The sequence below is a fragment of the Chiloscyllium punctatum genome, chromosome 50, assembly GCF_047496795.1.
Source record: "Chiloscyllium punctatum isolate Juve2018m chromosome 50, sChiPun1.3, whole genome shotgun sequence".
In the NCBI taxonomy this organism is placed as follows: Eukaryota; Metazoa; Chordata; class Chondrichthyes; order Orectolobiformes; family Hemiscylliidae; genus Chiloscyllium; species Chiloscyllium punctatum.
Window position 1 is genome coordinate 24,839,937 of NC_092788.1, and position 26,942 is coordinate 24,866,878.

Below are 26,942 nucleotides of genomic sequence, written 5' to 3' on the forward strand. Positions count from 1 at the left end.
TGCTCCAGAATGCTCCAGATAATGTTGCAAATATTTCCCAATTTCAGGAAAATGTTAGTGTCCCAGTGTGCAACAATTAAGAGTCACTTGACTCACCTTAATGATATTAAACCAAAAACAACTTCTAAACACGTCTTGTTACAAATACAAATTCGAGCAGAGAACATTTTATCTCTCAGGCGTTATCTTCACCATTATCTGAACTGTACCACTTTCCTTATTATGAATGTTTCTCTTGCCCTTTGTCTGTGACTGTTTCTGTCTGTAATAGTTACACAGTCTTCCACTCAGTTGGCAGGACGGCTGGTTTGTGATGTAGAGGCAGGGCAACAGCGCAGGTTCATTTCCTCACACTGACAGAGATTACCATGAAGAGGACACTCTCTCAGCCTCATCCCATCACCCGAGATGTGGTGATCCTCAGGATAAACCACCATGAGTGGGCTCTCTAATGAGAGTTTTTTGGGACTGTATTCTATCAATGTTAGCATTTTAATTAAAAAAATATTTAAAAAGAGATTTTTAATATTATAGTAAACCAATAACAACACAACTCAAATATCTGAAAAAAAATTACATCCAATTGCATGTACATACAAAACAAGTTAAAACACTACACAGACAGAAGAAAAAACAAAACTAAACAATAAATAATGAATAAATAATACAGCTCAGCGTAACAAAAGGACAGCTCTTGTTCATCAAGAGCATTAACTGATACACATTTTTATGTTCATAGTTCTTCCTATCTGGGGTTGGGGGAGTTCAGACATCCAAAACAACAGAATATTTTTCCTAGCACAGAAAGTACGGATTGTAAGGATATATATTTTTTTTCCCATATTCATCTGTGGAAAGTACCTTGGGCAGGCCCAGGAAAACAGAAACCAAGTCCATCTCCAATTCAGTCCCCACTCTATCACATCTGACACAGTGCTCCAATATAGATGAAGTCTGCAGCAGAACCACAAGCAATGAGTAAGAGTGCCTGTAGTCATTCTGCATTTAGGACATGCTGACGATAATCCCACTTTGAATTTTGAGAGACAATATTGGGTCAGATAGACCCTACGAAGAATTATCAACTGCATTGAATGGGTCCTCTTACAGAGCAAAATCCTTCAAGCATTTTCACAAATATCCTCCCATGTCTCCTAAGTGTTCTGAACCCCCAACTCTCTAGCAGACAACACAAAGCTGCACAGTCTCGTCTGAGGGGACACTCTCTAACTAATGATAAAGGCTAATGACAGAGAGTGTATTCTAAGCAATAAGCGCCCTCTTCCCTTTATCGGATCTGTAAGAGTGTGGTAAAAGTGTGTTATTTTTCAATCGAATCTCTGATCTAGAAAAAATACAGAAGAGGTCTCCACTAGGTAGTCCAGACGTACGAGTTATTTGACCAAATGACATCATTGTTTCTCCATCAAATAACACGTGGTGGCTCAGTGGTGAGCATTGCTGCCTCACAGCACCAGGGTCTCGGCTTTGGTTCCGGCCTTGGATGACTGGCTGTGTGGAGTTAACATATTCTCGCCGTGTCTGTGTGTGTTTCCTCCCACAGTACAAAAATGCACATGTTAGATGAATTGGTCATTGATAAATCACCCATAGTGTTCAGGGATGTGTAGGTCTGGGCATTAGTCAGGGTAAATATAGGATGGTAGGGGATTGGGTCTGGGTGGGTTTCTCTTCAAAAGGTCGAAGTGGACTTGCTGGGCCCAACGGCTTGTATCCACACTGTAGGGATTCTACGAAATCTAAATCACTCAAGCAAGGTACACCACTTGCTGCCACAGTTTAAACCTGGAATCCATTATCCCCGGATGGTAGCCCAGTGTACCAATTACAGGGGTAAGAAACATGATTTTGGTTGTATTGCCCTCAATCTAACGCATTGTCACTCACGCTTCAACAGTATTGATAATTATTGGGTTATGACAATACTCCATAAATGTTATCATTTTGCCTAAGAACAACCGTGGGCCGCACAGTGGCACAGTGGTTAGCACTACTGCCTCACAGCGCCAGACCCGGGTTCAATTCCCACCTCAGTCGATTGACTGTGTGGAGATTGCACATTCTCCCCGTGTCTGCAATGGGTCTTCTCCGGTTGCTTCGGTTTCCTCCCACAGTCCAAAAAATATGCAGGTCAGGTGAATTGGCCATGCTAAATTGCCCGTAGTGTTAGGTGAAGGGGTAAATGTAGAGGAATGAGCCTGGGTAGGTGGCGGGTTGGTGTGGGATTGTTGGACTGAAGGGCCTGTTTCCACACAGTAATAATCTAGCAATAAGAGTTCACTTTGTCTGAGAGGGTTCAATATCTAACCGTATTGACGCCGTGCACTAATGTATGATAAAAAGAGCTTAATTGATAGCTTTTAATCTGGGAGATCTAATCCCCCAATCTGGGGGTAGTTACAATTTGGTCAGGTTGATAAAGAGTTGCTTATGGTGCCAAATAAAAGCGGTAAACCAGCCATTATGTCTCCGAAATATCTGTCTGGGAAACACCAAAGGAAGCATTCACATGGGGTACAGTAAATGAGGAAGGACATTCATTTTAATAAGATCTTTCGACCTAGCCAGGATATTAGAAGTGCCTCCCATCTTTGAAGGTCTTGTTTAATTTTGTTAAACACATGGACATAGTTCACGTTAAATACATTATCAAAGACAGATGTAATGAATATACCGAAATAGAGAACCCCTCCCCCCCCCCCCATCATGATTATTTAAAAGGAAACCAGGATTTTCCCTCATCAGGTATTGCCCTAAGGCCTACCATAGGCATGGCCTCCAATGTTGTGACATTAATCTTATAGCCTGAAAAGGCAACAAGCGAATTAATGCATTACATCACGTGAGCTGCTGAAATTGTGGGATTTGACAAAAATATAAGACCCTCACTTGTATCCAACATAATATTATGTGGCATCTATCTCACTTCTGGACCAGGTATATTGGGGTAACATTCCCAATTGTGCAGGACGCCACCGAATTTAAGATTGTTGCAGTGATGGGGAAGAGATCAACCCTCGTATAGTATTTCTGTGGGTTAAAGAAGAAAATAAAATCCCTGCTTGTGAGGTAGATCTGCCTCCAGACATCTAGTTCTGCACACACATCCACTAATTGCTTACATTATAACGGGGATTTTGGGGGCCGTTTGAACATTCTGCCCATCATGAGGTCCATAACACAGTTGAAATCTCCTTCTCCAATAATGTGCCTCGTTGCAAGATAACTTAATTTGGCAAATGCAATTACCAGGATTTTAAGAGGGTGAGCTGGTTGGCAATAAACATTCAAAATACTGTATTATTTCCCATAGTTCAAGGCTTTATGGATTATGATCCTCCTGTGAGTGTCTAAAACAATCTAATAATTTAAATGGAAGATTCTTCCTGTCCAGTATGGCTTCTCCCATGCTCCTAGTATTAAAATATGAGAAATAAACCCGATAAAACCCGCCCTGCTGTAACGTCAAATGTTTCTTGTCATCAAGGTGCATCTCCTGCAATAGGACAACATTCACCCTCTCCTTTTTAAGACGAGAAAGTATATTTTTCCTCTTGACTGACAGATGGCTCCCCTTAATGTTTCAGGTAAGCACATAATTATCTATAACACACTGTAGCAACATTTCAACTCTCGACTTTCACATCGAATTACACATCACTGATCATTAATGAAAAAAGACTCATAGAGCCTAAAAACTGTACAAACTAAAACTACTACACATAACCAACTCTCAAAACTTTCCAAAGCTAAACACATAATAAAAAAACAAAGAACGAAACAAAGACCAAAGTGCCAATGACACTTGATAGGGCAATTTACTGCCACACCACCCCTGCCCACCGGGGACGTTGACATATCACAAAACTTTATCTTCTGCCCATTACCGATATGGCATCCAGGGCAATTAACAACAAAAATCCAGCTTGAACTGTCAGTGGGCACTAAGCAAATAAAGAGAACATGAGTAGTAATACTCATGAAGAAGTTAGAAGTGACTACTCTACCCATCCCCGACTAGAATTAAACACTGGTTACTACCAGAAAAATCCAAGAAAATTTCTTTAAGAGAGAAACATGATTGTCTAAACATCCAGCTTACTTTAAAATATCCACAAAGTTTTCGCTTACTCTGGAGAGTCAGACGGGTTCACGGATCCATTCAAAGCAATACATGGCACCGCTGGGTACCATAAGGAATACTGAATCCCGAGTTCCCTTACTCTTCTCTTGATATCATCAAAAGATTTTCTTTCTTGAATCAACGCTGCTGAAACGTCCTGAAAGATCATAATCCTAGAGCTCTCGTAAATTAAAGCCATTGGATCATTCCCCTGTGTTCTGGAAGTTTCCATCAGTCTTTGTTTGTCCCCATAACACTGTAATCACTCAAGGACAGGGCGAGGGTGCTGGTCTGAGCCTGACCTCCGCGTCATAACCCGATGAACTGTCTCACTCTTCACCCGTCTCTCTTCAGCTTCGAAGTGAAGGAATCACTGCAGGCAGTTCTCGAAAATCCTCACTGGCTGACCACCTGCCGTCTGGTCCAGCAGACCGACGATGTGAACATTTTTCATCCTGCCCCTGTTCACAAGGTCGTGATCTTGTTTCGTTAAGGTGCAGACCTGTTTTTCAAGGGCAAGCATCCGCTCCTTAGAGAAATCAGTTGTAGTCTCTGCCACTGCAGTTCGGTGCTCAAACCCATCCATTCTGTTTCCAAGGCTTTCAAGTCATGTTTTTGGAGCACGGCTGAGAATGGCTCGAGCATACTGCTGAACTTCTCTTTAATCATGGCTTCAATCATTTCACATAACTTGGTGAATTCAGTGACCAAGGTCTGGTGAGTAACTGGGTCCATGGAACGAGCAGAGTGGGTTACAGCTACAGCCTCAGGCCTGTTCGATGCTTCTGACGGGTGCACCGTGTGTTGGGACTTACTCGATCCTTTCCCGTGTTTTGTCATTTCCACTTGATAAACCGGGATTAATAAAGATTCTATAGTTCTTTTAGTGTTGAATTTTAAGAAAATGGCTGGATGGAGTGGGTTAGAGTACCACTTTGCCTGTTCTATGATGCAAAGCCCAGCAAAGCAGACCTTCCAGATCGTGGCCATCTTGGATTCCCCCATAAAATTTCATCAACATTTTAATTTCGTTTTGCATTTTATTAATGAATTTTCTGGAGCCGTGTCATTTGTCTACATTTCCCCCCACACTGCACGTTCTTGCCAATCCCCGATAATCCTCAACTCTGTTGTTGTTTATGAAACTTCTGTCTGTGCCTCAAAAACATTCAATATCTCGGCCTCCATTGGTCTGCGGGGAAGAGAGTTCGAAAGACCTACAATGCTGAAAGAACAAAACATAAACCTCAAGACCTGAGTTTGAGATTAGTTTTTCTTTGTCTCCTTATCTGAGAAAGGATATAATTACATTGGAAGCAGTTCAGAGATGTTTCACTTCATGGATTCCAGGGATGAGGGCCTTATTATGAAGGCTTTAACAGGTTACACGTGGAATGAGAGGTGATCTTATTGAAACATACAAGACCTAGAGGAGAGTGGATCAGATATATACCCACTGGGTATAGTCCAAATTTCTTGTCATTTTTGTAGAATCTCTACAGCGTGGAAGCAGGATATCCCACCCATCAAGTCCATACTGACCCTCTGAACAGCAATCCCCCGGACCTTCCCCCCCACCCCCTTCCCTGTCCATGTAACCTTGCATTTTCCATCACTAACCTATCTAACCTACACATCCCTGGGCACTATAGGCAATTTAGCTTGACCAATCCACTCTAAGCTGCATATCTTTGGACTGTGGGCAGAAATTGGAGTATCGTGAGGAAACCCACACAGATAGTTGCATAGACAATACTCAAGCTCCACGCAGAGCATAGCCCAAGGTTGGTAGTTAACCCAGCTTCTTGGTGACGGGAGGCAGCAGTGCTAACCACAGATCCACCATGCACATCCGTTAATCCTATTAGTTACTTGTGGCTGACTAAAGAAATCTGCCTGACTTGTTCCTATCACTGAACCTGATCCAGTCTGAGACCTTTATCATTGGCCATATCACGAACCTGTTTACATTTAAAATTTGTTGTGAGCAGTGGAGGAGATGGACTAGAAAAGGAAACAGTAACACCATCCAAACTTAGAATAGAAATTAGGAAAATTCATTCAAGTAGGAATTCTCTTTGTGATACATGAAACTTTATTTTATATTGTGGCTGGTTTCGTCTGGTTGTCCATAGACGGTGGATCAGGGATAATAGTACATGGAGATAAAAGTGTAGCTGGGACCACAATGAGATGAGCCATGACCTTATTTAGTGGTGGAAAAAAAGCAAATTACTGTGGATTCTGGAATCTGAAACCAAAAGGGAAAATGCTGGAAAATCTGAGCAGGTCTGGAAGCATCTGTAAGGAGAGAAAAGAGCTGACGTTTCGAGTCTAACTGACCCTTTGTCAAACCTAAAAAAAAGTGTGAGCCTTTGTTTTTGACCCATAGAGGAAGAGAAACAGCTGCTGATCCTTGGATGCTGCCGCAACTGCTGTGCTCTTCCAGCACCACTAATCCAGAATCTGGTTTCCAGCATCTGTCGTCAATGTTTTTACATTGTAAATAACTGATACCATTTGACTGATATTTGTGGTATTCCAGCAGATAGACCTTGATCATGAAGATCCATTAATCCTGACTCTCCGATTTGTATGTGTTATCCCATGTTATAACATTAGCCGTCATCCTACGAACTTCAGTCTTGTTTAAGAACTTTTATTCTGTACTACTTTGTGGAAAAGCTCTGGAAAGCATGGTTTCTACCAGATCCACTTAATCAAGTCCGCTTGTTACATTCTCTGGCATCTCCAGAAGTTCTTTGCATGATTTTAAAGGGCAAAGTATAATTTCCCTTTCACAAAACTACACTGACCCTGTGTGAAGCTTTTCTAAATGTCCATGCTGGCCATTTTAAGCTCATCTCATCTGCTTTCATTTGGCCCATATGCCTCTAACTGTTTCCCATTCATATGTTTGTCCAAATGACTTTTAAATGTTGCCGCTGTACATGCATCTACCACACTTTCTCTGGCAGCTCATTCCATACCCACACCACCCACTGTGTAAAACTGTTGCTCCTTAGTTCCTTTTAAATCTTCCGTCTTTCACCTTAAAACTATGCCTTGTATGTTTGAACTGCCCCATCCCATCGAAAAGACCGTGTCTATTCACCCTATCCATGCCTCTCATGATTTTATAAACTTCTACAATGTCACCCCTCAACCTTCTACACTACAGTACTAACTTCAAGAACAAACATTTAAAGGTAATCACTGGAGTTTTCAGGTGTTTGCCTTCTTATTGACACTAGTAAACGTTTCTTGCTGTCTTAGAATTTTGAAATAAGGAGAAAAACAAATAACAATATGAAGTTTGGGCTGAGTATTGTTTTACTGCCACGTTTAATATCGTGTCAAATTAAAAGGGGTGATGATCTCGACAGTGAAAATGTAATTATGGCCAGATCTACATAATGTCACATAGTCAACATTCTCCCTCCTGGCCTCCCTGTGTGATTGTGTCTTATTTATCTTGCACTCAGTAGAGAGAATCCCTTTCCCCAGCCACGTCTTAATTTAAACCCGTTCGTTATCATCTTCTTGTTCACCATTGTTAAAAGCCTGCTTATCTTTGCCACACCCTCTTTTCCCTGTCACCCATCCCCCACCTCTGGCAAGAGATTAAAAATTCCAGTTTCCAATCCTTTTCAGTTCTGAAGAAGTGTCACACTGGGCTTGAAACGCTAACTCTGTTTCTGTCTCTGCAGATGCAAACAGACATGCTGAGTTTCTCCAGAAATGAATAGTTACAGAACAAATTTTCAATTAAACAAATAACTATGGATACTGCAAATAAAAGTACAAAAAATGCTGGAGAAACTGAGAGCTTTGTAGAGGGTCACTGGACCTGAAAGTTTCACTCTGCATTCACTTCAGAAGATGCTGCAACATCGTCTGCAGTTTTTTCAGCAATTTCTGTTTTTGAACAATTTCCAAAGAAGTATGTCAAAGATGCTCAAACATCCCATCCAACCTGGAGCGCTGTACACTGGGGACTGAACGATAATGCATGGTGACAAGTTCCTTGATTCTGAAACTGCATAAGACTGGCATCATTGACACTACGGACATCTTAATCATGGTCAGGGAGAAAAACAGAGGGAATCATATTCACTTCGAACACAGAAGATGGCATCGCAGATGAAACGTTGTTGAGTGGATGAAACACCTCACCCCCTCATGATGCCCACAGAATCACAGATGCCAGTTTTCAATCAATTCGATTCGCAGCACGTGACATGAAGCAACAGCTGAACACAGTAGATATGACAAAGGCAATGGCCCCTGACCCCATTCCTGTAATAGGACTGAAGACCTGTGCTGCACAACAAGCCGTGTCCCTGGGGAAACTGTATCATTCCAGCTCCAACTCTGACATCTCCCTGGTAATGTGGAAAATTACTCAACTATGTCCAATCCCATAAGAGGGGAATTACTACAATCTGACCATTTACCACCCCTTCAGTCCCATCACGACAGTCAAATTAGTTGGAATTATTTTTGACAGAGCTTTCAAGCAGCAGAAAACTAACCAGGCCAGTGTGGTTTCCGATAGGTCCCCATGTGCAGATGGTGTGTTGTGGAAATGTCAATAGATTACTAATCCAGACCAGGCTAACGGTCTGGCAGCTGGTGGAAGTTAAAAGAAATTAATAAAATATCGAGACCTAACATTTGGTGTCAGTAATAGTGATCTTGTGTCCAATGTTGATTGTAAACATTGATCGTATTACCAATATGCTTTCAGGAAGTGAATCTTCCGTGCTTTCTTGGTCTGGCCTAAAAATGACTCCAGCCACACAGACATGTGATCACTTTTTCAATAGTCTCTAAATCGGCCAAGCAAGACACACTATTGTATCAAACTGCTCCTAGATCGTAAAGGATATAACCGGACAGAACACCCGGCCCCAGCCTCACTATCGGAAAAGGGAATGGGAAACACAGTCCTGTTAACCCTGCAGAGACCCCCTTCCTAACATCTGAGAGCCTGTGACAACATTTACAGAGCTTTCCCACAGTCTGCACAGAAACATTGGGAAAGGAGGAGGTCATTCAACATATTGAGCTTTCCCCATGCTCATTCATGGCCAAAAGTCTCCTCAATGGAGTTTTCCCCAAACAGTGTTCATTTCACTGAATATGTTTAAACATTGTGAAATATAAAATAAGAACAGCTGTAAACCCTTCGCTCCATCAATTTTGTAGCACCATTCAATATACAGGCAGTTCTCCGATAACACACATTTATTAAATACAATATGGCTGTGGCCCCTTGCTTTAGGCATGCCAGCCCGGGGAACTATCATCCCTGCTTCCAATCTGTCTCGCCCTGTCAGAGTTTTATATATCTCAATGAGATCTCCACTCATTTTCCTAAAGCCCATGGAATACAGGCCCAGTCACCCCAAACTCTGCTCCCACAACAAGCCTGTCATCCTAGAGAACAGTCTGTCATCCTTCACTGCTCTTGCTCAATGTCAGGTTTGTCCTTTATGAGGTACGAAGACCAAAACTGCACACAATACTGCACAATGTTCGAGGTGAGGTCTCACCAAAGCCCTGTACAGCTGCAGTAAATGACCCTTACTCCTGCATCCAAATCTCCATGAAATGAATGTCAATACACTATTTATTTTCCTAACTGCTTACTGCTCCTGCAACATTGCTTTCATTGACTGGTCTACAGGGAGATCAAGATTATTTTCAATGTTACAGCTCCCCACTTGCTGGGTCTATATACACTGGTCACCGTGCCAAAGCCATTCCCAGTATTGACTTCCGTGTTCAGAACTCACTGCCCTACATGGTCTCAGAAGGCTGCACAGAAATCAATAACAATGCAGCTTAACTTCCTTTATAGAGCAACATTTGTTCAACCAATCTCTTTTCAAATGATAGGCTGCCATTCTATTGTTCCCATCAATGTACACAACATCATATCTCTCCCAATGATCTCCATCTGCCAGGTATTTGCCAGTCACTCCACTTGTCTCAATCACTTGGAGCTTTTTTACATCCTGCTCACCCACTCACAAGCTGACATCGTTTAGTGCTGTCAGTGAACTTGGGAATATTGCATTTGAGCCCCTCAACCAAATGTGTACTGGAAATAGCTGGATTCCAAATCCCGATCCTTGTTATATCATCCAAGCATTCCATTCAAAAATCATGGTTTTATTCCTTATCAGTGTTTCCTGCCAGCTCTCCCATTCTAAAACCATGACCACATATTAGCCCCAGTCCCACTGGATTCGAATTTGCACGAAAGGCTTGGGGCTTTATCAAAAACCTTTCAGAGATTTCAGTCGTATTGCATTGATACCTTCTCCATAATTTTGCTAAAAGCCACTATCTCAAATATGATTCCCATTTCATAAATGTCTGTTCACTTTGTCTATGTCCATTACTTTCAATCCAATACTTTCTCTAAAACTGTTAGTTGCTAATTTCATTGTATTCCCTTTTTCTCATCAGACTAAAGTTCCATAGTATTGCTTGGAAGTTTTTTTTTGTTTTGCTTTCTTCTGTGAAGCCTTAACTGAAGTATTTGTTCCATTGTTCTGCTATTTCCCTGTCCTCAATTATCCGGTAACAGACTGTAAGAAAGCTGCACCTTTTTCTTTTAATTTTGCCAATGATATATTTTCAGAAGATATTAGAAGTTCACTCATATAAGTTTGGTAAGATATTCTTCAAAAACCCATCAATTCCTATCTTAAACTACTCAATGATTGACCTTCCACAACCATACAATCACAGAAGCACAGACTCTGTACCATCAGAAATACAGCACGGTCTACATTAGCCCTACTTTCCGACTCAAGGCGTGTAGCCGTGAATCTTATGGCATTTCAAGTGCACAACCGTGTATTTTCCAATGGGTTGTGAGGTTATCATAACAACTCCCATCTCAAGAAGCGCATTCCAGACCCCAACAACTCTGGGTGAAGAACAGTCCTCAAATCCGCACGAAACCTCAAACACTTCACTTTAAAATTGTGGGCCTTTGACTAAAAGGAACAGCTGCTGTCTATCTATCCTGTCCATGTCCCTCGTAATCTTATCCTTCTGAAACACGGCCCCCTCAGCCTTCTTTCCTCCAAACTAAACAACCCGAGCTTATCCAGCCTCTCTCCATGGCTGATACGGTCTATTCCAGGGAACATCCTGTTGAATCCCCTCTGCACCCCCTCGAGTGCAATCACATCCTTCCTGTAATGTGGTTACCAGAACTACACACAGTATTCCATCTTGGCCAAACCAAATTTCCGCATAGCTCTGATAATCTATGCTTCGATGAATAAAGGCTGTGTTAACGGTCCACTATGCTTTCTCAAATTGTGTATTAACTTGTCCGGTCACATTCAGCGATGTGTGGAGAAGCACACTCTGAGCTCCCTAGTGTGCTGCCATTCATTGAGTCCTCCCCGGTCTGGTTCCTTCTTCCAAAGTGCATCACCTCATATTTATCAGGATTACATTCCATCTGCCATTGATCCACCCATATGACCATTCCATCTGTATCTTCCTGAAACATAAGACTTGCCTCCACACTGCCAACCACCCGGACAATCATTGTATCAAACACAAACTTACTTATCACCCCGCCCCACTCCTCGTCAATATTCACAGCTGTATCATTTATGATTATCACAAGTAATACAGTTAAAAATCACACAACATTGGCTTATAGTCCAACATGTTTATTCAGAGGATCGAGCATTCAAAGCGTTGTTTCTTCATCAGATGTTTGTGCATTTTGATGAAGAAGCAGCGCCTCGAATGCTCGTGCATCTGAATAAACCTGTTAGACTGTAAGATGGTGTTATGAAATGTTTAGCATTGTCCACTCCAATCCAACACCAACACATCCGAATCACCAATAATAAGGGGCACAACACTGATCCCCAGGGTACACCATTGGACACTGGCCGTCAGTCACACAAACAGCCTTCTACCTCTAACTCCTGTCTACTCCCACTGAAGTTGATTTGGATGCAACTTGGCAAGTCACGAATGAGTACCTAACTGTTCCCTGGATATTCTGTTCCGTTTGACACACTTGCGGATTATCTGGGGATACTCCCTAATCTTGCCCTGCCAGCAGCAGGTTTCCATGCCCCTGTGTTTGTTAGTCCCCTCCAAGTGAAGAATTTCCTCCTTATTGCAGGCTTAACTGGTCTGTCCCAGATCATTACATTATTTGCCTTGAATGTGGATTAGAGAGCCAGGGAAGTATTCTGTTAATTTCCAACTTGTCATATGTTTTGTGAATGTTCTAAATTTCACGGTGACCCAGCTCTCATTCTTTGAAGCGCTGGAGAAAAAAGGCCGAGATTCCTCATCAGGCGATCTCGCTATCTGAGCGATTAATCTGGAAAATGCCCATTGCACATCCTCTGTTGTCAGTATATTCTTTCTGAGATTCGGTCACCAAAACTGTGAACTATACTTCAGGTACAGTCCCATCAACACGCTGTGAAACTGCTTCAACGTGTCTTTACATCAATCTTCTGACTCTCTTAAATGAAGGCGAACCAAACTTTAACTTTCCACTTTCATATATTCCTCCAAATCCCCTTCACATTCATTGCATTTAAGAACTCATTATTTGAGTTCTTATAGAAATCCTTCCGAAAATCCAACATATGCCTCTTCTCGTGGTTCCCCATTATCTATGCTGTAAGAAACAATTTCAAACAATTCCGAAGTTTATCAAGTATGATATCTCTATCAGAAATGCATCCTGATTCTCTCCTTTGTTGCTGTTAATTTCTAAATCTCAAAAATCTCATCCTGTGTAATAGATTTCAAAAATTTCCCTACAGATGTCAAATTAATTGGTCTGCAGTTCTCCACACTATGTCTGTTTCCCATTGTAGCTGTTTGGATCCCTTCTATTCATCTATAGTGCTTGGATCACGTTTACTAACTTCCATTTATCTACAATAGTTTCTGCCCTCTGCAGAATGTACAGGAAAACAAAACACAGTCATCGACAGTGCAATTAATACTTCTATTGGTGATTTATTTCTGACATTTTGATAGGAAGTACATCTGACTTAGCAATGCTCCTCCAGCTGCACTAACTTGTTTCTGATTTGAATTGACTTTATGTCTTTAGCTCCAGGAGTCCGATATGATCACTTGGTATTACTGGGGAATTTTCTGGCTCTTCCTCCATGAAGACAGATGCAATGTAACTGGTTATTTCTTGGCCATTTCCCTGTTCTCCACAATGACCTCTCATCTCCCGATTACAAATTTCCACATTTGACCTTGTTTTTATTTTGTTTCCTTAAAAATATAAATTGCAGATTGATGCAGACTTTGTGGACCTGTTTGCTAGCATGTATGTTCGCTTTTTGATTTCCTTATCAGTTTTATGGCCTTCCTTTTTTGGATCGTTAATTTCTGAGAATTCTCAGGTTTCCACAATATCTGGAATTCTTCTGAAGTCACTTCCTATGATTAACGTATTTTCTAATTTTTTATGTTAACCTTCATTGAGTCACTTTCTCACTCTTTGGTGTTTGTACCTGAAATAAATAGACGTATTTTTCAGAATTTGCAGTATTTCTAAAAAGTCCCGGTCCTGAGCAGATATATTCAGGAACACCACAGGAGGATAGGAGGATAGAGAGGAAATTGCGGGAGCACTGCTTGGCTCTTTTCTATCATCGCTGATGGAAGAGTGCGGGCCTGGACGACTGGAGGGGAGCGAATGCTGAGCCGTATTCAAGAAAGGCTACAAAGATAAACCTGGGAACTAAAGACCAGTGAACCAAAAATCTAGTGGGTAGGTTACTTGAGAAGATTCAGAAAGATGGGATATATATGCATTTGGAAAGACAGGGTGTTGTTCGGAGTAAGATTAGAATGGTGCTGGAAAAGCAGAGCAGGTCAGGCAGCATCCAAGGAGCAGGAAAATTGATGTTACAGGCAAAAGCCCTTCATCAAATTCAGCACGGGAGTTTGTTCTAGGGAGATCATGGTTCACAATTTTGTTGGAGTTCTTTGATGAAGTGACCAGCAACGTTGAGGAGGTCCGAGTGGTGTACGTAGTCTAGATGGATTCCAGTAAGGCCTTCAATAAGGTTCCACATGGTACGCTGCTCTGGAAGGTTAGATCGAATGGAATTGAAGGGGACCTGGCAAATTAGGTACAAAATTGCCTTGATGGTAGGTAGCAGAGGGTAATACTGGAAAAATGCTGGTCAGACTGGAGGTCTGTGACTAGTGGAATGCCTCAGAGGTTGGTGCTGGGACCACTACATATTGCATATATCTATGATTTACATGAGAATGTACAGGCATGATTTGTAAGTTTGAAGACGGCACTAAAAAAGGCGGCATCATGGAGAGTGAGGGAGGTTATCAGAAATTTCAGAAATTACAGCAGTACTTGATCATCTGGAGAAGTGGCTGAGAAATGGCAAATGGATTTTAATATAGATCAGTGTAAGTTCTTCCATTTTAGAAAGTCAAATCACGGTTGGAGTTTCATGGTGAATGGTTGGGTCCTAAGGAGTGTCGTCGAACAGAGGAATCATGGAATTCAGGTACATGGTTCTCTGAAAGTTGATTCAGAGGTAGACAGGACAATGACGAAAGCTTTTGACATACTGGTCTTCATCAGTGTATATCACTGAGTATCGAAATCAGGGAATTACGTTGCAGTTAATAGGATGCCGGTGAGGCCATACTGGTAGCGCAATGTTCAGTTTTCTTTTTCAATTTGCTATAGTAAGTGTGTTATTAAATTGGAAAGACTGCTGAAGAAATTTACAAGGATGTTACCGTCTCAATGGTCTGAGTTATAGGGAGAGTTTGGACAAGCTGGGATATTTTACTTGTGCCTGAATGACGTTGAGGGGATCTGACAGAAGTGTATGAGATTATGACAGGCATGGACCGAATGAATGTACTCAGTCTTTTTTCTCAGGGTTTGGCAATCACAGACTAGAGGGCATCAGTTTAAGGACAGAGGGGAAAGAGGGGAAAGACTATAAGAGAGCCTGAGGAACAACTGTTTTACACACAGGCTGGTACACATATGGAATGAGCTGCCAGCGGAAGTGTTAGAGGCGTGAACATTAACAACATTTAAAAGGCATTTGGACAAAACACGGATAGGGAAGGATTAGAAGGATATGGAGCAATGACAGGGAAATGGGGTTAGTGTGGATGGACATTTTGGTCAGAATAGACTAGTTTGAGCCGAAGAGCCTGTCTCCGTGCTGTAGGACTCTATGACTGTAACAATCATTGCTTGTCTCCCACTGAATGTTATGTTGTATTTTCCCAATTCACTGAAGCTAACTTGACCCTCTAACCTCCAGTCTTCCATGATGTTTAACCAGAATGTATGTTGTATCCAGGCACCGTGTAAAGTGCACCTTATTAATGCCACTATTCCTTAAAAGCTGCTTCAGAGCAAGGTTATAAATTAGCCCGCCTCACCACATGACACCAAATCCCAAATAACCTGCTCTCTAGTTTGCTTCACAACATACTCTTCAACCCACCTCATATACACTTATTTTTCACAACATGAGCAGTCACTTAGTTAATGCAGTTTCGATGCAACTTGAGCCCATCCAATAAGACTGCAGTATACACAATACTTGCATATCTAATTTCCAGAGCATATGATAATCAGATTTTTCACAACTGTTTTGGTTTAGATATATAACGCACCAATATTTGCTTCTCCTTGCTATTTGTAAACTCCACTTGAACTGATTCTGTGGAATCTGAGGAACAGGGTCTGTGGTGTTATTAGTGATAGACCTGAACAAGACATTCGGGGAGGCTCACATCGATTCTAAGATGATCTGAAGAAACGTCCATCAATTCAGGACAAGCAACAATATGCTCCCCGCTCTGTCTGGATAAATGAAACCACATTCTATTTGCTCCCTCACACTCACTGCATGTCTGTTATAGAACCTACCCCCGAACAAGGTTCACACCCTATCTCCAAATAAGGCTCTGGCACGACCACTCTCACTACTGAATTCAGCAACTTTCTTCCTCTCTTTCTCTGTCGCCTACTCAGTAGCCCCACACTAATAATACTGTATTGGTTCAAACTGTCGACTGACTCCTTCCAGACACCTCACAATTCCCCCCATGGACACGGGCACGAAGAGCAGGGTCACCCATTGCCACTCTCCCTTTCCCCCCCCCCCCCCCCTCCCTTTCTCCCAATGCAGGAGAAGCAGCCTGGAATAGGACAGAAAGGCTATTGCAGTGATATACTGCTGCCCCTAGCCCATGTGTTGCTCCCTCAATCCACCTCTCGAGGCTGATACAGAGATATACTACTCCCCACCCCATGTTTTGCTTTCTCAATCCACCCCTTGAGGTTGTTACAGTGATATACTTCTGCCCCTGCTCCATGTGCTGTTCTCTCAATCCAATCCTCAATGCTGTTACAGGGTAGGGGATCACCCCATTCTGTCAAACAGAATCGTTACAGTGAAACAGAAGGAGACCATTCTGCCCCTCTAAGGATCCACACAGGAATATGGAATGAAGTAATTCAGCTCGTTGAGTACATTACACAGCCCAGGAGGAGGCCATTCAACCTGCCTGAACTGCTACACAGGAACAGGGAAGCTGTTGTTAACAGGAAATAGAGAATAGAAATAAGTGTTCATTTTCAGGTTACAAAGCTGTAACTGGTTAGTGAGCAAACCTGCAGCGCCAAGAACATTAGGTGAGTTGTCTATTTTGGCATGAAGAATAAAACAATGGGAAACAATTTAAATGGAGAGAAATTGCAGAATTCTGTGATTCAGGCGGTGTCTATGTTCCTGGAACATGAATCACATGAAGTCAATCTGCAGATGTTGCAAGTGATTTGGGTGTAAGTGCAATGATACAGTTATTAACAAAGGGTATCAGGTTTAATATCAGGAATGCTTTACTGCATCTGTACAGGGCATTGCTGAAACCATATCTGATACACTGCGTGCGTTTTTGATCCCAGAAACTAAAAACAGGATATAATTCTTTTCGAAGATTTTCAAAGAGGTTTCCCTTTACTCAGTCCTGGAATGAGGGCCTGTTATTATGGGGGAGTTATCAGTTTTGAACTTACCTGGGAAATATTATTGAACCATCCATGACTTTCTGAAAAGTGCATCAGCTTGACGCATATTTTCTCTTGATAGGGAGACTAAAGCTAGGGAATACATTTTATGAAAAAGGTGTATTGATATGAACATATGTACTATGAAGACACCTACCAATATTTACAAATTGCACAGATACATGAAAGCATGTCAATAATTCATAAAGTGGGAACATTTGTTTGCGATCGGAAGGCGCTGTGTACAACAAAAGCAATGATGCACCTGCGTATAGTCCATAATCAGGTTTTCAAGAGAATGTTCCAGGAGATCGCACATGGTCCAGTTTGGTGTTCCGTTGATGTTATTGTATGTTCCAACACAGAGATGGAGAAAAATGCTCCCTGCCTGAGAAACAGCAGCCGATTGATCCCTCTCTCTTACTTTGTTCCGCCCAATAGCAAAGCGTGAGACCATAAAATCCCTGAGTTATCTTTACCATTCGTGAAGGATTCCTGGTGAGGATTCATGGGAATCTCCCCACTGCCTGAAACAAACGGAATTCAGCCAAATCCAACTGTTGCAGAAAGAAATCCCATTACCAGCATCTTGTGTGAGCAAAATAGACTTCAAAGGCAGAATAATGTTTGGACAGTCTGTCAATTTACCATTTGCTATGAGTTCAAATTTCTGTGTCTCACATATTTTCTAGAAAATGAGCTCTGATGTCTATGTCATTGGCCACCTAACTAAACTGGTTGCATTTAAAATTTGTTGTAACCAGTGGAGGATTGGGACTGGAAAAGGAAACAATGATCCTCCAACAGTGGTTGGAGCACAAATGAGAAATTCTCAAAGGATTGTTCGAGTGGAAATTCCCTTCCCCAGAAGTTTGTGGTGCCTGGATGATTACATTTATTCAAAGTTGTGTTGCATTCAAACATTTGACAAACACGTGAATGTAGGAAAATGGTGTACAGGGAGAAAAGTGGTGCTGAGACCACACTGACAGCACTTATTGAGTGGTGGAGCAGTGACAAAGTGTCTAATATCCCACTCCTGCTGCTCATTCCTATGTTCCATTCAGCTCCTCACAGCTCCTTAAAGTACCAGATGGAGGCCACCTGCTCCAAATGCCGTTTCCACAGAAACACAGGATATCATTCAATCACTCAAGACTGTCACACACGGTTTGTCGTGGTTTGGAAAACGATATTTGGAAAACCATGTTGGTTTTGAAAGACACCTCTGGTCTCTTTACAGAGTGTCTCCTCTCTGCAACTTGTGCTTCATTTGTTGGTCATGTTGGAAACCCAGATTCACTGTGAATACAGTCCCCATACTTCACCCAGAAATGACTCACAAAATACTTTACTCTCTCTTACTGCAACATTCAAAAAAAGAATGTTCAGGAAAATTACAATCATTAACTTTGTAATTACAGAACATGAGAGCATAAGGCGCAAGATTAGGTAACTCGGGCGATCAAGCCATTGTATACCATCATGGCTGATCTACTGTTGGCATTAACTCGTCTTTAATATCCAATTCTTCACACCCCTTAGCTCTCTGACAGGTCAAAAATTCATGTACCACCTCTTTCGATAATATCCGTGATGTAACTCACCTCAATCTCTAGCCCAAATAATTCCTGGCATTGATTACCCTCTATGAGAGGAAAATATTCCCTACACATACACTATCGTCTATTGATATGAACAAGAGGTGAACACAGGGGCTCAGGAAAGAGTGAATTCAAAAACAAGGCAGTATTTGAATGAGGATAGCATCAGGACCACCTACTTATTTGAGCTTAATGCGAATCACGTGTACCTTCCCCACTGGTTTGGGCTCTTTCAGAGCACAAAGGAAGATGTTTGTGGTCGGTGACTGACAATCCTCTCAGTCCGGGGACATCTCAGCGGGAGATCCTCGGGGTAGCTGCCTCAAAACAAACATCTTCAGCTGCTTTATCACTGTCTTTCCTCATTATAAGATCTGAAATGGGGATGGTCACTGACGATCACCCAATGTTCAGAACAATGTGTCACACCTCAGCTCCTGAACCAGTCTATGTGCAGTAAGACCCGGACAACATTCAGGCTTGTGCCGTTAAAGTGTCGGTAACATTCATGTAACAGCAAGGCTAGACAACTTACATTTCCACAGTTAAATGAAAAGCTCATTCAGCATCTCAAGCGCGTTAGAAACGGATATGTGGAAGCCATTCAGCCCATAGAAACTACTGAACAAAGAGAGGGATAGCCCATTCAATCCTCCTGCCTGTTCCACAGGAAGAAGAGGAGTCTGGTTACCACATCGATCTGTTAAACAGGAACAGGCAGGGTCAAGTCAGACCCATGAACCTGTTCCGTGGGACCTGGAGGAGGCCATTCAGCACCTCGAGACACAGGAGGGTGTCATTGATGCTCCAAACTGAGAAATCAATGAAGCAGAGAATGCATTCAGACACGGCTCCATGATGTTCCTCGTGGCTCCATTACATGTGGGACACATGACACTTTATCGTGGTTTAACGCTGGCAGTGAGGAAGAAAGCCAGATGTTTTGTGTCAAGTCTCAGAGAGGCATCTTCCATCTCTGAGAAGGCAGGCCCATGTTCTCCAAGTCGTCAGAAGCTGGTGGGAATAGTTATCTGTTTTAGAATGAAGGTATTGTGGATATTGTCTGGATTGTGGATAACATGACGTTCAGTGCAGGATCACACACTAAAAACACTATATTAATATGGGGAGAGTTTATTAATGACTGACCCTCTGTCGCTCTCAATCAACATGTGGAGTGGGGGTGGGATGAGGGGGACGTCCTCAGAGACTCTTTACCAATTGAGAACCATGAAACCCGAGTTAAAAAAACAAAGCCATGGAATTTATCACCGTATCAGTGCCGGGTTAGAACATCATGAGTGACTGTCCATCCCCCTTCAGGTTCAATGCAACCACCTCTTATTCTCTCACTGAGCTTCACTCACTGCTCGTGGTGCCATTATCCCAGGGATTAGTCTGGTGAAACTTGAGAGGAAGTCTATCCACTGTACCCCAAATACTGCCTCAACAACACTCTCAGGGATGATCGCAATAAACATGTTCTCTCACTTAGACATCGCAGTTTCTTCCCTGTGCCACAAAAAAGCCATTCCTTCTCTTTGCACTACGACTGACATGGAATTTATAACTCCCTTACAACTGTACGTTAGCATCAATAAATCCAACACCAGATTTGCGTATGGAGACGTGCATCACTCTCGTGGAGAATTTCAATGAGATTGAATTCACCTAAAATAGGGAATGATCACCGACCTGAATAGAACTGAACTGTAGGAATACGGGAAACAGACATAGGAAGGGAGCTATCTTTACTTCTGTTCTTCTCTCACAGGATGTATACAGACCTAGTCAGGGCAGCATGTTATGCCGACCTTGAACTGAGTGTTTGGTTCAGCTGTTCCACTGGACAGCAAAGAGTAAAACACATTCCTGTGGGGTTGTAGTGTTACAACATAGGATAAATTCTCCTGCTTAATTTAAAACCAGCAACAGGGAAAAGTTTTATCCTCTGCATATTCTGTGACAATTCTAGAGTCCAAAACCAATTAAAGTAAAAATTAACAACTTTATTTCTTAAGGAAAACAGGGAATAACAGACGAACGTCTATTTACAACTTCTTCCTCTAATCCATCTTTTACCTCCCCCACCCCCACGATACTCGTCCGGTTATACTCATAATTAAGACCTACAAAACAAAACTTCTAATCTCAAAACCAAGAAGCTTTCGGTTCTTCTCTATATTCCTGTCTTGATTTCTTCTTTGGGATCCAGCTTTACCAGTTACTAATCAATACAGGTACCGAGAGGAGAGCTATGTTTCAGGCAATCTTTGCATGCTGGTAACTTAGCAGTTCTCCTCTCAACTGCTCAATTTCCCACGGTCTTGTACCCCCCCCAAACCATTGGATCGTGTCATTGGCTTTTAAGATTCTCAATATACTAAATTCAAACTTGATTGGAGGTGGGTATTTTGCGGTGTAAATCAAACTGTTTGGCTGAATTTAATTTTGCCTTGAGACAATGAGCTAATCGAGTTGTTCAACCAAATGTTACACTAAATCTATTTTTCGGAAGAGTTGGTGCTGTCAGGTAGTTATTGCTGGCTTTTCATCACAGAAGTCACACTGAAATCTGACTAGGGAAGAATGGCACATTGACTGCCCTTAAGGACTTGGGGCAAACAGAAGGGCTTTTAGAGCAAATGAAAATAGTTACTTTTAAATTCCACCAATTTCCCTCATGGGATATCAACAGAGTATTATTCTGTGGCTCTAGAGTATGAGTCAATGGCTTGAACACCATAAACTGTTGTCCCGTTTGTGCAGAGAACAAGTTAAACATCCTCAACAACAATTATTTAGTGACCGATATGTGTGTAGAATGAACTTGAAACTGTTGCATCAGAATTTTAAAAAGGCACAAATCATGGTTTATTCAGAAGTTGCACTGAAACTGAGAACAAGACTGGGATATCATTACGGTGGAATTGGATAGGGTTGGTGAGTGGGGAGGAGCTGGAGATGTAAATCTGTGAAGGACAAAATGGATTATGGAGTTTGAGAACATTCTGGATCCTTGTCACATATCAGTGAGTAATTTATGAATAGTAGTTTGATACTTGTGAGAGGTAATTTCGGTTTGCAACTTTAAGATGTGCCTAGACCACAGACTGATCTATAATAAAAGATAAAACTTTTGCTCCTTTTCTAAAACTTAGACTTTTGCTTTCTTAAAACATTTTGTATACTCAAAATTAGAATAGTTTAAAATAGTGCATGCAGTTCATGAGCAGAGTAAAACAAGCAGGCCCTTGATTGATGAAACCATAAACACAGACAGGGAAGGAGGAGTCCTTGACTGATAAAGGCTGTAAGACAGGGAAACGACTCGAGAGACATCTGCTACAGATTGATACAGAGACATCTGCTACAGTACAGATAATAATAAGTCTTTGACTGATAAGACTACAGGGAGAGAAAAATAACACCTCTAGGGTCTGGAGACATTTGTTGCAGACTTTGTGATAAGGATGCAAGTTGGAGAATAATGATGTGTTTAAGAATGTGAACCTCATGGCTCATTAAGAGCCAGGAAGGGGAGGGTCTGGAGACATTTGTTGCAGACTTTGTGATAAGGATACAAGTTGGAGAATAATGATGTTTTTAAGAATGTGAACCTCATGGCTCGTTAGAACCAAGGAGGGGAGGGACTTGTACTGTATATAATGAGAAACTTTGTAAGCCTCAGCGCGCCTTTCACTCAGAAGGCTGCCCAACTCTGCAGACTTGCTAATAAAACTTTGTTTTCCTGAATTTGTCTAGAGCGATTATTAAGAAGCGATTTTCGTTTCTAACAACTTGGGGGCTCGTCGTCCGGGATCAACACTCCGGCCGCGGGGGGAGCTGAGGAAGGACATCGGAGAAGGTGCACCCTGCTGATTTCAGCAGTCCCTGATTCCTTGCTTGTCGCCCCGCGCGGCTTGAGCGAGTGATATCCGGGAGGCTCAGGAAAACAAAGGAGGGGTGTGGCCGAGGCAGTGGGGACGGTTAACGATCGAGTAATTTCGGTGCACCGAACCCAGGTAAGAAAAAACTTGCGGGGACCGTGTTTCCGGAGGCCTGGGGACCTACGGGGTGCCTGTGGATTTTTCTACAGAGACGTGGGACTCAAGTATCTAGAGACCGGGGCTTGCCTGTGAGGGATTTTGCAGAGACCGTGTTTGAGGAGGAACGTGTACCTACGGGGTGCCTGTGATCTGTGTCACAGAGACGTAGGACACAGGAATCCAAAGACCGGGAGTGCCTGCAAAGGAACCTGGGCGATCACTGGACTGAAGGTCCGGGAATTGGTTAAATTGTGATAGATTATCACGGGAAAATTACGAAGTCCTCGGCAATGGGAAATAAGGGATCCAAGGCGAGTAAGGGAAAGGTAGGCTTGAACAGAGACAATGACAAATACCCCGGGGTACCTGACGATAGTCCGTTAGGAAAAATGTTAAATAATTGGGATCAGGGTGGGAGAAAAGGAAAATCTAAAAGGAAGATGGTAAAATACTGTCAAAAGTGGTCCCAGAAACCTATTCAGGGCGACTCAGTGTGGTGGCCTAGATTCGGTACTGACGAAGACTGGGTCCGGCAAGCTCTCATTTTATATGTCAATTCAAAACCTGATGTTAATCTGGAAGAAAGGGATTATGCCCTTTGTTGGCTACCGGTTACGATATCTTGCCAAATGCAGGCAAATAGTGAAGACTCGAGAAGGCAGAAAAAATGGGAACCTTTGGATCACTTACCACCGCCCTACGTGACCCCGTCTGCCCCACAAAATGTTCCTCCGGGTGACGACGAGTCAGAGGAAGGGGAAGAAAATGGGGAGGAATCACAGACTACCTCGGGGGTGCAGACCAGATCTCGAGCTGGAAGGGGTCACGGACAAAACCCTACCTCAATTGCATTAATGAATCCACTCCGGGAAGTGCCCATGGGGGGCGAGGAAGGCGGCACGGGCTATGTGAACGTTCCCTTGACGAGTACTGAAGTACGGAATTTCAGGAGGGAGATGAAGGGCCTACTGGAGGACCCCATGGGCCTGGCTGAACAATTAGATCAGTTCCTGGGTCCGAATACTTACACGTGGGAAGAGATGTATTCCATCATGAAAACATTGTTCTCTAGCCAGGAACGACAGATGATACGACAAGCTGCGCTGTTGGTCTGGGAGAAAGAGGGGGGAGAAGGAGGGGAGCAGAAGTTTCCCCTCACCGACCCCGAGTGGAATAAGAACACGGAGGAAGGACGGCGCAACATGAGGGACATGCGGGAATATTGGATAAAAGGAATAAGACACGCAGCCCCGAAGGGGCACAATTTTACCAAGGCTTTTGGTAATCATCAAAACCCGGAGGAAACCCCTACGGACTTCCTAGACAGGATTAGGAAGAACTTGCAGCAGTTCGCTGGGGTGGACCCTGAGACGGACGTGGGGCAACAACTCATACGGGTAGAGTTTGTATCAAAAGCCTGGACGGACATACGAAAGAAGTTAGAGAAAATGGATGATTGGGATAGTAAATCTCTAAGTGAACTACTACGGGAGGCGCAAAAGGTGTTTGTGAGAAGGGACGATGAGAAGCAAAAGAAGGCAACAAAGATAATGATGCAAGCGGTGCAACAAATGACAGCTGGAAGAAGGGAAAAGGGGGAGCCGTGGCAGAAACCGGAGAAGGGAGAGTCGTGGCAAGAGCAGAGGAAAAGAGAACCATGGCCGGAACAAAGGAAGAGTGGAGGAACGCGAGACCGCGACAGGGAAACGAAGAGGATACTCAGATGTTACTACTGTAATGAAGAGGGACATTTTAAACGGGAGTGCCCCAGCTACAAGCGGGAGGTGCGGTCGTACGCATTGATGGAGGAAGTTTAGGGAGGTTGGGGGTTCCTACCCTTGGGGCAAAAGGACTATAGACAGGAACCCCTGGTAAACTTGACAGTAGGACCCCAAGGATCGGAGATCACATTTATGGTGGACTCGGGAGCCGAAAGATCAAGTATAATCCAAATACCCCCCGGCACCCGAACAGGAGGAAAAGTTATGGGGGTATCTGGAATTGGAGGACAGAAATTACAAGTTCCAGTGGTGGAGGACGTGGAAATTGGGTATGAAAACAGAACTACTAAACGAGACCTCCTTCTACTGCCATCGGCGGGGTTTAATTTGTTAGGAAGAGACTTGCAGGTCAAACTAGGGATCGGAACGGTACCAAGTAACGGGGAAATGGTGGTAAGGTTGTTCGCCCTCACCGAAGAAGATGATCAACAAATAGACCCGGAAGTATGGTACCGAGAAGGGAACAGAGGGGGTTTAAACATCAAACCTCTCCAAATCACCATGTTACCAGGAAGAGGCCCTGTGAGAAGGAAACAGTACTCGATTGCTATGGAAGGACGGGAGGGGTTACAACCTGTGATAGAAAGATTAATCACAGATGGACTACTGGAGGAATGTATGTCCCCTTTCAATACTCCAATACTCCCTGTGAGGAAGTCGGATGGGACATATAGGCTGGTGCAAGACTTGCGGGGGTTGAATGAAGTAGTCCAGGCTAGGTACCCGGTGGTACCCAATCCCTACACGTTAATGAGTAAAATTTCACCCGAACACGAATGGTTCAGCGTAATAGATCTGAAGGATGCCTTCTGGAGTTGCCCCCTTGACGAAGAAAGTCGGAACCTTTTTGCCTTTGAATGGGAGAATCCCTTCACAGGACGAAAGCGACAGTTAAGGTGGACGGTCTTGCCGCAGGGATTCACGGAGTCACCCAACTTGTTTGGACAAATACTGGAGCAGATCTTAGGAGGATTTCGGTGTAACGCGGAAAATCAATTGCTCCAATATGTCGATGATCTCTTACTCTCAGGACCAAGAGAAGAGGAAGTACGGGCAGACACCGTTGCCCTGCTGAACTTCCTGGGGAAACAGGGCCTACGCGTCTCCAGGACAAAACTCCAGTTTGTGGAGCAAGAAGTAAGATATCTGGGCCATCAAGTCAGTAAGGGACATCGCCGTATCACGCCAGAACGAATATCAGGGATTACGGCTATGCCAATACCCAGGACGAAGAAGGAAATCAGACAATTCCTGGGGCTAGTAGGGTATTGCCGGATATGGATTGAAAGTTACACCACTCTAGTAAAATTCTTGTACGACAAACTGGGACAAGAAGTACAAAAGGTGGACTGGTCAGATGAGGAGGAGCAGCGATTTAATATTATTAAAAATAAACTGATCCGAGCTCCGGTATTGGCTTTACCCACCCTGAAGGAACCGTTCCAGTTATATGTCAATAGCGCCGGCGGAATTGCCCAGGGCGTGCTTACCCAGCTGCGGGCAGGGATACGTCAGCCGGTTGCATTTTTGTCAAAAATGTTAGACCCTGTGTCATGTGGATGGCCGACCTGTATACAGGCAGTGGCAGCTACGGCAATGTTAGTGGAAGAGGCCCGAAAACTTACCTTTGGAGGAAGGATCACAGTATATTCCCCACATTCGGTTAGTGCCATACTGGCTCAGAAGGCACACCGCTGGTTAACAGACTCTCGCATCCTGAAGTATGAGACGATTTTGATGACCGGGGACGATCTCAATTTTGCAAAAGATCTCAGTTGCAACCCAGCCCAGTTTCTATACGGACGTCCTGCAGATGGAGAACAGGAGCATGATTGTGTGGAATTTGTAGACTTGCAGACCAAGAGCCGAGAGGACCTGCAGGAAGCCCCGCTGGGTGAAGGACAGGAACTGTACATCGACGGGTCCTCCCGGTGCATCAGTGGGGTACGGTACAGTGGCTATGCTGTCATAGATGGTGCAACGAAACAGACGATCGAGTCTGGACGACTGCCCGGGAAGTGGTCAGCCCAGTCCTGTGACTTGTACGCCCTCCATAGGGCCCTGAAGTTGTTGGAAGGGAAGGTGGGAACCATATATACTGACTCAAAGTATGCATACGGGATCGTTCATACTTTTGGGAAAATCTGGAAAGAGCGAGGATTGATAACTTCCCGGGGAAAAGAGTTAGCTCACGAACAAATGATAAGCCTAACGATGGAAGCCCTGGCGTTACCTACGGAACTCGCAGTAGTCCATGTA